Below are 12,582 nucleotides of genomic sequence, written 5' to 3'. Positions count from 1 at the left end.
AAATCACCATGTGGCCCACAATTCCACTCCCAGGTAATACCCCAAAGGAGTGCAAGCAGCAGCTCACACTGATACTTATTTGCTCACATTCACAGCACCGTCAGCGGAAACCAGGTCAACATCTGGAGGCAGATGGACACACAAAATGCGGCACCATGGAATATTATTCAGCCATAAAGTGGAGGGAAATGCTGACACGGGCCAGAGGGATGAATCTGGAAACATCCGGCTCAGTGAAATAAACCAGACACAAAAAGGACAAATATTGAAGGACTCCCCTTATACGAGGTACCTGGAATAGGCAAGTCTGTAGAGACGGAAGGTCATTCAGAGCTTTTGCGTGGGATGGTGAGAAAGTTCCGGAAATGTATGGCAGTGATGGTTGCACAATACTGTGAATGTATTAGTGCCATTGAGCGAGACACTTAAAAATGGTTAAAATGGCCCATTTTATGACTCTACCACAATAAGAGAATATATACATAAGCACTTTACATGGGGCAAAATGTCCTACAGAAGTAAGACATCGTTTTATTACCATTGCTGACAATTACTGCAATGGCTGCGGTAGATGAGCATTCCGAAGTTCACAGACAGGCAGGCAGGCAGGCATGAAAGTGCTTTGTAAACACAGCCCTCTCCAGCCCAGACCTGTTGCTCACCACCCACGGTAGCCGCAGATTGCATGGATGGTAGCCAAGATTCTCAAAGCCTTGAGTATCACGGAGCGTGCACTTTCACCCTGGAAACCTGCCATTCCCTGCCTTCTAATAGCATTTCCTTTGGGGGACCAGGGCTATGGGCTTGGCTGAGAGAACTTAGATGTTCTTAATGTTGGTGGCACGAGGAATGACCTGTGAGAGGTCGGGTTACCCACCAGGCCCTGACAGTGGGCACTTTGTGCTGAGCTCGGCCCGATCCGGTTGCCTGGTTTGGAAAGAAAGTTTTGGTATGAAAGGAGAGCTGTGGGGGCACAACGGCCTGGAATGGGGGCCCACGGGCCTCAGTGTGGGAGCTCCTTCTCCTTCCATGAGCAAACCCTATTTGCCAAGATGAATCTTACAAAACATACAACAGGGGTGGGATGAGGGAGTCCCAGGACAGAAGGACACTTGACAAACTTGCCACATGGTTTCCCTGGATAACAAGCATGTTTCTAGGGACCCATGTCTCTTAGGGGAGCCTGTGAATTCCCTGGAAATGGCAAGCAATATGCTGGTATTTGTAGGGGAAAAGTTTACAGGTCCCATTGGATTCTCAAAGCAGTGCATAACTAACCCCACCCCACCCCTACCCCCCGGCCAAATGCTCTTAAAACCATTGTTCCTGTGAATTTAGGGACCAGTATTTGACCTATACCCAGTTCCCAGTACGTGTACAGAATGCTTCGAATTGTGTATTGAGCTGCACACATTTGGCAGGAGAGATATGATGCTTCAGGAAGGGTCACTGCTCGATCCTCCTTCTTAAGTGAAGCAATTGGTTTTTAAGCAAGCAAGCTTTACATCTGTGCACTGATGCTCGCACCAAGTGACAGCACATCGACTTGTTGACTGTGATCCCTCCTCTTCCTCCCAGCTTCTGTGCGTGTAAATGGCACACCCAAGTCACCACTGAGCCCAGAGAACCAAGCTCATAAAAGAATGACGCCCCGCCCCCACCCCAAGCCCTACTGATCCCAGTCTATTTTAAGCCCCAAATAGAGTTGTAGGCGATCTGCAGGGACTTCAGGCCAGGCTGGCAAGCATCAGGCAGATGGCAGCTTGCAGGGCCCTATGCTTCCCCACACGGGAGCCAGTAAGGAAAAGGGTCATAACGAATGGGTAATTTCAAGGCTCTGAAGAGTGACTCAGACATTCCAATGGGGTTTTTATTTTTCCTTTTTGTTGATGTGTGAAATGCAACTGTAGTCATTTTTTCCAATGAGCTGATAAACGGTGATTATCCGTGGCAGCCTGCAAGCTAGAGTCATCGTGAACAACTCCACATGCCACCATTTTTCTCTCTCCCGCCCCCAACAGCTAAGATAACCAACCCAAGGCTAAGGTCAGAGGCTTCTCCGTCCCAGGAATTGTAGCAAAGATGCAGGGACAAATAGTCATAGGGGGTTGTCTGGGAAGGGTGGTCCCATGGAGAGGTTGGAAGCTTGTGAGCTCAGGCCTAACCACCACCCGTCCCATCCTCCACTCCTCTGCCACCTGGTATGAAGAAAGAGCAGGGAAATGGCTCATTGTGCATCAGAGAAATGGTCATCCAGAACGGGTAAGAAACATAACATTTGGTGAGCTCCGTCTATGGGCCCAGAGCCGAGCCAACTGTCCCCTTCCTTCCACGTATATCATTTCATGGAATCCTCACAACAGTAAGAGCTGCTTGAACCTGAATGCATATGGAATGCCAGGTGCTATGCATACCCAATCTTTACAGGTGTATTGGGCTGCACACATTTGGTAGGAGAGATACGATGCTTCAGGAAGGGTCACTGCTCAATCCTCCTGGTGGCCCTGTATGCCCAGCTGTAGCAATGGAGTAGAGCTTCCCATGGATTTCACATGTAGCGGCTCCTGGTTTCCACCTCACCAGCTGTAGAGACACAAGCTTCCAAAGCAAATTCACTTTACTGGTCAACCAGTTCCTGCCGGGAAATGACAATGGTCAAGAGGAGCTGGGAGGGGGAGGGGCCTGCTGGGTGTCACTGCTGCCTGATGGAAAAATCTGCCTTCCTCCAGGTAAGGGGACAGGAGGACAGACCCTCAGATTGGCATTGCACTATGGCATTGCCCTCACTTCTGGGGGGAAACTCTCTTAGGCGGCAGGATCCCAGAGCCTAAGCCTAGCTGGTGGTATTGGGGGAAGGACAGAAACACATAGCAAGACTGGGTGGTTCTTTTGTGGGCTGTTTAAAGCCATTCTCATTGGGCAGCCTGGGTGGCTCAGCGGTTTAGCGCTGCCTTCAGCCCAGGGCCTGATCCTGGAGACCCAGGATCGAGTCCCATGTCAGGCTCACTGCATAGAGCCTGCTTCTCTCTCTGCCTGTGTCTCTGCCTCTCTCTCTTCTCCCTCATGACTAAAAAAAAAAAAAGCCGTTCTCATTTTGGTGAGAAGCCCTACCATATTCCCCGGGTGTGATGGTGGGGCCAGGCTGGGGTGGGGTAGGGCAGTAACAGTGCTGAATGATGGAAGGGGTGTTTGGGAAGAAAGTTCTGGTGAAGGTCTGACTGTGCAGGGCAAGGAATCAGAGCTCTGCATGTGAGCAAGAGACGGGAGGTGAGATTTTTAACATGGACTTTTTTCTGGTTCAGTTTGTACTGGAGACTGAGTGAGGTTTGCACCCCAAGGTCAATTTCATTTAGATTCAAAGCTTAGAAGTCACAATTTTAAAAAGGGGTGGGGAGAGAGGGATAGATACTTCACCCAAAAGAGCCTTGGTGCCTTGGATTTAAAACTGCCACTAATACTATGGGACTTGAGGGGCGCCTGGGTGGCTCAGGACATGATCCTGGGGTCCTGGGATTGAGTTCCACATCAGGCTCCCTACAGGGAGCCTGCTTCTCCCTCTGCCTGTGTCTCTGCCTCTCTGTGTCTCTCATGAATAAGTAAAATCTTTAAAGAAAAATCTTATGGGACTGAGAGCTACTTTCTCATTAAAATGTGGGCTATCACTCCTCAGAGTTGGCTTTGTTTTGGGTGTGGGGAGGGAGTTCAGGAGTCACTTTAGCATTAAATCCCTGGAAGTTAATGCTCTTTTTCTTTCCGGCTGCTTTTAGGATTTCCTCTTTGTCTCAGTTGTTCTATATTTTAATTTGTTGTGTCTGGGTGTGTATCTCCTTCTTTTGAGAGGGAGGAATTCAGTGGCCTTCTCAAATCCATGGGAGGCCGTAATCATTTATGACAAATTCTCATCCACTTCTTTGAACATTGTACCCCTCTCATTTTTTTCCCTGTGTGCTTCCGAAGCCCCAACTAGATGCAGACTAGATATTCCATTTCTGATATGTCTCTACTCCATAGTTTCATATTTTTCACCTCTTTATCCTCAAAGTTGTTGAGGACGATGTTTGGCACATGAGGAATCATTGCACCCTTTCCCTGGTAAAGGTGGGTAAACATATTTACTTTGGCGGGGAGGAGGGGGCGCTTTTGTTTAAAAGACAAACTAGAAAATGAATCACTAAGAAATAGATTTCTATGAAGAAAAATTGGGATGCAGAATGGTCCTCTATATTTTGCTCCTCCAGGCCGTTTCCCTGGACTGGTAACATTGGCCTCACTCAGCAGCTTGTTAGAAATGCAGAATCTCAGGCCACCCCAGGCCTCCTGAATCAGAATCTGCATTTTAACAAGAGCCCCCTCAAAATTCATACACATGGTAAAAGTCTGAGAAGAGCTTCTTCCTCACAAACTTGGCTGAGAATATTAGAATTGCCTGAGGGTTTTCTAAAAATACTGGCACCTGGGTCTCATTCCCAGCCACGCTGATTTCATTAGTGGGGGTGTGGGGTGGGGTGTGAGCCCTGGGCATTGAGAGGTGTTTTGGTTTTGTTTTTTTGTTTTTTTGTTTTTTAAGCTCCCCTGGTGATTCTAATGTGCAGCAAGGACTGAGGTGTTCAGGTGTGAGGGGCATCTGGGCAGGGGGAGAAGCAGAAACAGAGGATGCACACTCACTCTTTCCCAGGGAACAACCGTCTAACCAGCAGGGGTTGGTCCTGGCTTTCCCCCTCTGAAGGCAGCCGTGTGGCTTAGAGGAAGGAAGTTGCCCTGGGATTCTGGGTTCTTACCCCAATTCTGCCTCTTTTCTAAAGTCTATGTTCCTAATGAAGGACTAAGTGAACCATCTCTCTCGAATTCCTGGTGTCCTTACTGGAAAATGAGGCTACTTATTCCCTCAGGTCATAAGACCTAGTGTTTCCCCTGCATGCTCAGTCCTACCCCCCCATCCCCTCACCCTGGCTTTGGGGTCCTGCTGAAGGGGGCCTCTCCCAGCACTGACACCATCAGCAGCTTCAGGACAGGTGTGCCCCTAAAGGGTACAGAGTGCGCGACTCCCTTGACATGAAGGTAGCAGGGGTCAGAATAGTGGACCCATTGGAGTGACAGTGAAGGGGCACTCAGAAGCCTTCTGGGGTGTGATAGCACTCAAGATCTAGACCTGGGCGGTGGTTTTATGGGTGTATAAACCTTCACTGAGCTATTCACCTGGGAATTGAGCCCTTTATGTAAATTATACCCCAATTAAACACAAAGAGCCAGTGGTGCTCGCAGCAGGCCCCAGGAGACTGAAAAGTTCAAGTCACTTGACCCTCAGGAGCTGGGGACCTCAGCGAGCTTGGGAGCTGAGGCAGAAATGGGGTCGAGGGGGAGAGAAGGAGAGCCAGAGACCCAGACAGACAGGCACAGATCGAGGTGGACAAACAGAGAAGGTGCTTGTGAGAAGCGGACCCAAGTTCCAGGCAGTTGAAGTAGTCCTAGGAGAAAAGGGTAGAGTTTGGCTTCCAAGTAGGGTGACCGGTTTGCCCAGGACTCCCAGTTTTGCCACCAAAAGTTCAGTATTCTGGGAAATATCCCGGGCCAAGGCAGTGGGGACAGCTCAGCAGCAGCCTGCTCCCAGGCCTGACACTGGGCTGGCTGGGGGAATGGAGCAGGCCTCGGAAGAAGCCACCTGCACCCAGAGCCCCCGAGGAGGAGCCCATGATAGGTTAAGTAGGTGGGTGCGCTCCTCTTAGGCCAGAAGTAGCTGAGAATCCCCTGAGAGCCTGAGAGAAGGTAGCGGCCACCTCCTTCGAGGTCCTCGCGTTTCGCCAACCGCCTTCGGGCTAAACAGCCTCCACCTTCGCAGCGCCCATCAGGTTAGCTTGCAATTTTTAGTTGCTTATTGGTACTTTTCTTGGCCCTGAGCCCTCGGGGGTATGGGTGAGGCTTCCTTGCCTTTGCACACTCTTCTAGCTCTGCTGGGGGGTGGGGGCTGCATCAGTGTCTCTGGGGGTTCCTGATCCTTTTGTGCCACAGATCCTTCAGCTTGAAGTTTTGTTTTATTTTTTAAAAGATTTTATTTATTTATTCATGGGAGATAGAGAGGCAGAGACACAGGCAGAGGGAGAAGCAGGCTCCATGCAGGGAGCCCGATGTGGGACTCGATCCTGGGACTCCAGGGTCACACCCCGGGCTGCAGGCAGCGCTAAACCGCTGAGCCACCTGGGCTGCCCCAGCTTGAAGTTTTAATGCTCATATCAGAAGGCGGCTTTCTGCATGTAAATAAGACGTGGAGAGTCCGAAAGAACATGCATCATGCAGAGAGTGCTATCAAAAGGTTTTCTTGGAAAGCATTCGTGATCCAGTCATGGACGCCCTCTTTCATTAACGCTTGACCTACCGAAATCCAGCAGCAGGTGGGATGTTGAGTAGCCACGAGGACAAGTGGTCGACTGCGAGGCCTGCAGCAACCATGGCTGAGTGGGCCCCCCTGGGATCCCTGCACAGGCCCTTGCACCCTCTAGCAGGGAATGCGAAGTTCCTCTTTGTAGTTAATGAAGACATAGGGCTAATTTTCACACCTAAGATATAGGGTGAATCCGAGTTCACCCACACCCCTGAATTCTACCTATATACTTCAGGTTAAAAAGTACTACGGAAGTGAAGGAAAGTCAGGAACAAACCGTAGAGCTGGTGCCTGTGAAGGCCTTAGTCCGTGAGGGACGTGGGTGCTTCTGGGATGGGCAGGGGAGCCTCCTAAGCCGTGAGGCCAAAGCAAGCAGGAGAGCCTGGCCTCTGTATTTCAGAGCTGGCTATGGGTTCTCAATAGGCTTTGTGATAGTAAAAATAACATTTGGCGTGACCCTGGCCTCCTCCCTCCATTCCCGTGTGTGGGAGGGCAGCCGGCTGGCAGTGTGGCCTGGGGGGGACCCGGGGAGCCTGTCTCTGCAGCCCGGAGCGTGGCCTTTGGGGATCAGCCCTGGGTCAGCCCACCCCCTGGCCCACGGAGAGGCTTTGAGGGCTGCTGGGAAAGCCTCTGCCCTTAGGATTCCCTGAACATCCCCCTGTGGAAGACAAGCTCCAGGTAAGCCCTTCTCTTGTAAAGTGAGAGTCCACCTGAGAGAGGTGGTACAGCCAGACAGACCTCAAGCAGGATTGATTAGCAGGAGTGATTTTTTTTTTTTTTTAATATCACCCCATGCAAGAGTGCAGGGGACAGAGACCCTTGGGGCAAGGAGCCCTGTTCCTGGCACCAGCCCAAGTGACCGCCAGCTGGAAAACTGCCTTCTAATTAGCAATCAGAAAATCAAGGCAGAGCAGGACGCCGAGCAGCACGACCCCAGCCGTAGCCGGTGACATCTCCGCCCTCTAGACAGCATGCCCCTGCCCTGCACAGCAAGGCTGCAGACCCCACGAGTTATTTTTATCTGATGGTGCTATTGTTGGTAGTTGAGCTGCTGCTGCTGCTGCTGCTGCGGTGGGTTCCAGCAGCCTTGAGCTCACAGGGACGGTTTCCTGTACGGCTTCCTCCTCCTCCCTCTTGTGAGGTTCCCTCCTTCCGCCAGTGCTCACAAGCAGGCAACTGGGGCTCCTGGAGCCTGCCCCTGGCCCTGGAGGCGGTCAAGGGCCTTGAGACCTTCCCGGGCTCATCCCTACTCCTCCACCCCACTCCGTGTGCAGGGAAGAGGGAAAGCTAGTTCTAGCAGCCTCTCTCACACCCCACAGCTCTAGGAGATAAAAGCACTGCTTTCTAGCAAGCCAGGTTCTCCAAGTCAGTGGCTCTCAAACTGCTTAGACTGTGACTGGTGGCAAGAAAAAGGTCTTTTCTTTTTTTTTTTTTAAATGACCCAGTATACACATCCATATCTACATCAGAATGAAAGGTTTCAGAGAATAACAATCTTGCCATGTCTGCTGCACACTGATTTTTTTTTTTTTTTCCTATTCTATTCTAGTTTTCCCTGTTTAAAGATTCTGGTTGCAATCCACAAGTAAATCCACTTCACAACCCAATCAGGATTCATGATTCAGTTTGAAATAATACTGTACCAGATACCTCTTTCTGGAGCTGGTTCTCTTTTCTGGGATGAAGGACACTGGGGTTTCAGGAGGTCCTCTGAACTCGGCACTGCCCTGGTTTGGAGTTCTGTTCATTTTGCAGAAAAGGAAGCTGAGACTCCACCAGCCTGAGTAGCTTGCCCATGAATCAGCCACAGGAGAACATTTATAGCATGGGAGATGGCAAATGCTGCAACTCAGGGCTTTCCCTCCACCCCTTTGGAAAGCCAGCTCTTACTTACCAGCACACTGTTGATTCCCACAGTGGGAATAGTGGGCATTCTTTCTGCTTTTTCTGGTTCCATAGTCGGTATATTCCTAAGCCTTCTGACCTCAGCTTCCTTATTTGTAAATAATATTAAAAACACCCACTTCATGGGGAAAATTATATTCACTGAGTATATTCTGGTAAGTAAGAAGGACAATGACTGGAAGGAAACAAAAATGCAAATAATTATTTGCCTCTGTGATGGGATCTGAAATGAGATCCCAAACTCCACCATCTTGTGTAATATCCATCACTGCTAAATGGAGTTTTTACAGAAACAAAACAAAACAAAACAAAAAAAACAAACCCAGCTCTATAAAAACCCACACTTTGCAAAAACTGTTGAGAATTTGAAGAAATGAAGGCAACCTGTAGCCCACTTGTGAGCTGTGTAAATCGTAGCCAGTACCAGACAAAAGAGAATTCATGTTTTTCTAATTGGAAATGGCAAAGCAAGTATTCCAAATGGATTGCATTTCAAAGTGGAACCTTCCATGCAGACAGAAGAGAAGGGAGTATTTTGGTAAATAATTCTGCTTCATAGACTATATTGACAAATAACTCCTACATTAATCACTGATTTTCAAAATCGTAGAAATAAGGGCTTTACAGCTTCAAATTTATTCGGTCTGGTGCAGTGGTGCCTCCCGCCTCCCATCTGACAGATTCCTCTGCCTGGTGACACCCAGAGTAGACTCTGAGCCTAGGACTCTATGGGCTCCAGGGCCAGACAGCGGCCTTAGCCTGGCTAGGACCTTCTCCCGTTCATTGCCATCCTGCAGGAGTCTGTATCCTCATCATATTTACAATAACAGCTGTATTAGTTTTATACTTAAACTTATTATCTTACCTCGTTAGAAGTCTAGAATAGGTGACTCTGGGCTAAAATCAAGATGTTGGCAGGGCTGTATCCCTTCTGAAGGCTTCAGGGAGAATGATTTCCAGGTCTTCCCCAGTTTCTAGGGCCCCTTGCATTTCTTGGTTAGTAGACCTTCCTCCATCTTCAAAGCCAGCAACATTTCACCTTCGAATTTCTCTCTGACTCTGGCACTCACTCTTCTGCTTCCCGGTTTTGTGGTAAGAACCCTTGTGATTAGATTGGGCTCACCTGGATAACCCAGGGCCTCCCACACCAGTCAGCTGATTAGCAGCCTTCATTCCACCTGCAACCTTACTTAAATACCCCTTTTACCATGGGACCAGCACATTCATAGGTTCCTGAGATTAGGACGTGGACATCTTTATTCTGTCTACCGCAATGGTTAATGTTTTGAGCACCTACTATGTACCTGGTATGGTTCTAAGCATGTTACTCGGAGAGAGGTGTTTAAGTCTCACCACAACCCTGTAAAGTAGGAATCCATTTCATAGAGGAAGGTGAAGCACAGAGAGGAAATGTAAATTGCCCAAGGTCACACAGCTAGTAAGAGGCAGGGCTGAGCTACAGATTCAGGAGTCTAGTCTCCCAGCCCTTTCTCTTAAGCCATAACCACACTTTTTAGGAACTGAAGTACAGACATACAAGTAGAACTCTACTTAATTTAACCCTCACTTGATGGTCCAGCTGCCCCTATAGGATGTGGCAGTGCCTCAGGTAAATTGATACTGACTGCAATTTGCCACGGGGTTAGACAGCTTTGGGTGGGCTGACCCAGTGGATTTCCAGGGGGTAGGATGTCTGATAAGTCAACCTCCTTCCCCCAGTGGGCTTCTCACAATGGGCAATAGTGATTCTAAACTCTGCTCTGTGGTATCTGACCTCAGCTACTTCTCTTTCCCTCTACTCCAGCCATGTTTTTCTGATACATCCCTCAGAAAAATCAAGTCAATTTTTGCCACAGGGCCTTTGTACTTGCTGTCACTCCCACCTGGAATCTCTCCCTAGTCTACACAAAATTCAAGCATCACTTCAAACAGGCTTCTGACCAAGGATCATCTCTTTAATAATGAGCCAGGCATCAGGCCTACCTTGGTAGGAGGTGTCTCCCTTTTCTCTCCAATACTTTGGTGGAAAGAAGATATTAACATTCTCTTCTTTTCCCTGCTTTCTCTCCCTCATGGTGATGAGGGGCAGACTGCAGGAGTTATATCTGCAGGTAAGGAGGTGTCTTCACCTTGCAGTTTCCCTTGACTCTATGTGTACAAGTGATTCTGAGCTAAAAGCAGGGGACAGGAAATCAAGGGTTGGTTTCTTAACTGCCAGATCTTTAAGGAGAAGAGGGAATAAATCTTGACTTATGGAGCACCTCCTGAGTACTCAGTCTTCACATCCCTGTGCAAGAGATACTAGGAAGGGATGCCTGGGTAGCTCAGCAGTTGAGTATCTGCCTTTGGCTCAGGTAGTGGTCCCAGGTCCTAGGATCAAGTCCTGCATCGGGCTCCCTGCATGGCACCTGCTTCTCCCTCTGCCTATTTCTCTGCCTCTCTCTCTCTCTCTGTGTATCTCTCATGAATAAATAAATAAAGTCTTAAAAAAAAAAAGAGGTACTAGGAAAACAATGCTGCAGATGCTGGACATTAAGAAATTGGCATTAAGAAATTGGCCCCAAGTTACATATGGAGGGGCTGAGTAGGCCTTGAATGCAAGTCAGCCTGAATAACATAGTGAAGTTGCTCTTCCTTTAGGGAGAGAGGAGGTGAACTGGGATAAAGTGAGGACAGTATTGAAGCAATTGGCCAAGTATAGAAAAAAATTTTTTCTAAATGATTAATTATTCTATTTAGAAACTTACATGGAGACAATGGGAAACAGAAGTGAAGACTTTGTTTCTGTCCCCAAGGGGTATTTGCATATGGCTACACAACTGTTTTAGCACCATATGTATAAACGACTCCTTTCTTCACTGAGTTGCCTTGGCAATTTTGTCAAAAATCAATGGACTATATTTGTGTCTATTTTTTGACTCCTTCGTCTGTTTCATGGATCTATTTGCCTATCTTGATGCCAATACCATACTGTTCTGATTACTGTAGATTTGTAATAAGGTTTGAATTTGAGATTTGGGTCCTCTAACTTTGTTCTTTTTCTAAGTTGTTTTGGATATTCTAGATCCTTTGTATTTCCACAGCATTTTTAGCATCAGATTGTTAATTTCTGCCAAAAAAACTTGCTGGATTTTGACTGTTAAATTTATAGGTCGATTTGGAGACAACTGCCAACTTAACATTGAATCTTCAGATCCATGAACATGGTATACCTCTCTGTTTATGTAGGTCTAATTTAATTTTTCTCAGCAGGGTTTTGTAGTTTCAGTGAACAGGTTTTGCACATCTTTTGTCAGATTTATCCCTATACTTTGCATTCTTTAATGCTAATATAAGTGATATTTTAAATGTCAATTTCTAATTATTCATTCCTAGTATGTGGAACTATAGTTGAGTTTTGTATAACAATCTTAGATCCTGCAGCCATGCTGAACTCCACTTAAGTTTTAGTAGGTTTTTGTGTTAGGGTTTGTGTGTGTGTGTGTGTGTGTGTGTGTATTTAGTAAGATTTTTCCATGTAGATGACATTATATGTGAATAAAGACCAATTTATTAGGGGCTATCTTCAAGAAGGCTGCGTTCTAGTAAACTCCATCCTCAGGTTGTTGGAAGGAAATAGATAAACAATCCAAGATGAAGATGGTTGAGGGCTGCAAGTTGTTCTCAGGGCAGCAGGTCCATAAATATAATGGTTTTATTTAGGCTAATGTTAAAATGGATTCATATACCATCAATACTGGAAAATATCCTCAGTGTAGATCAGTTGATTATCTGTACTCACCATGGTTATGAGCACAGATGTGGACTGAGTGAAGGCAAAAAATATCCAGCCTTACGTTGGAAAATGTCAGAAAACCCCTTCCACAAAGCATCCTCCTCCACCTCCCTGAAGCCTCCTTCTTGATCTCTGGGCCTTCCACCTGGTCCCTTCCAATCTCATCTCCATAGGGTCAGATTGTGTAAAAATGTTAATGATACTGTTCTATACCCTGCATGTAGAATAAAGTCCAAACTCTTCACCCAGGCATTAGCAGCCCTCCTGTCACTATTTCCCTGCCCTTACTAGATAAAGGACAGCCTAAACTATTCCCAGCCTTCCATCTGCTGAAAGCACTCTCTCCACCTATCTCACTCCCTTCCTCAGATGTCTATCTTGGCCCTTCCAACAGATATTCTCAAGGCATCTCGTTTTCCTGTGTTGCACTCATCATACTTGCTATTTAATTTTCCACTAAAGTAGTGCAGTGAGGGCTGGGACCACTGCTATGGTGTTTATACCAAACTCTTAACAATGCCTGACA

General features: G+C 47.5%; 1 long non-coding RNA gene across 1 annotated transcript; it reads right to left on the bottom strand.

Moving 5' to 3' along the window:
• Positions 1–1,852: 1,852 nt before the first annotated feature.
• Positions 1,853–8,225, bottom strand: LOC118351223 (uncharacterized). Its single transcript, XR_004806318.2, has 2 exons — positions 8,027–8,225; positions 1,853–2,635 (listed from the first exon to the last, which is right to left on the bottom strand). It is a non-coding gene; the product is annotated as an uncharacterized LOC118351223 (long non-coding RNA).
• Positions 8,226–12,582: the final 4,357 nt, after the last annotated feature.

The sequence above is a fragment of the Canis lupus genome, chromosome 17 (assembly GCF_003254725.2).
Source record: "Canis lupus dingo isolate Sandy chromosome 17, ASM325472v2, whole genome shotgun sequence".
NCBI classification, from domain to species: Eukaryota; Metazoa; Chordata; class Mammalia; order Carnivora; family Canidae; genus Canis; species Canis lupus.
This window is presented reverse-complemented; position numbering and strand designations above follow the sequence as displayed.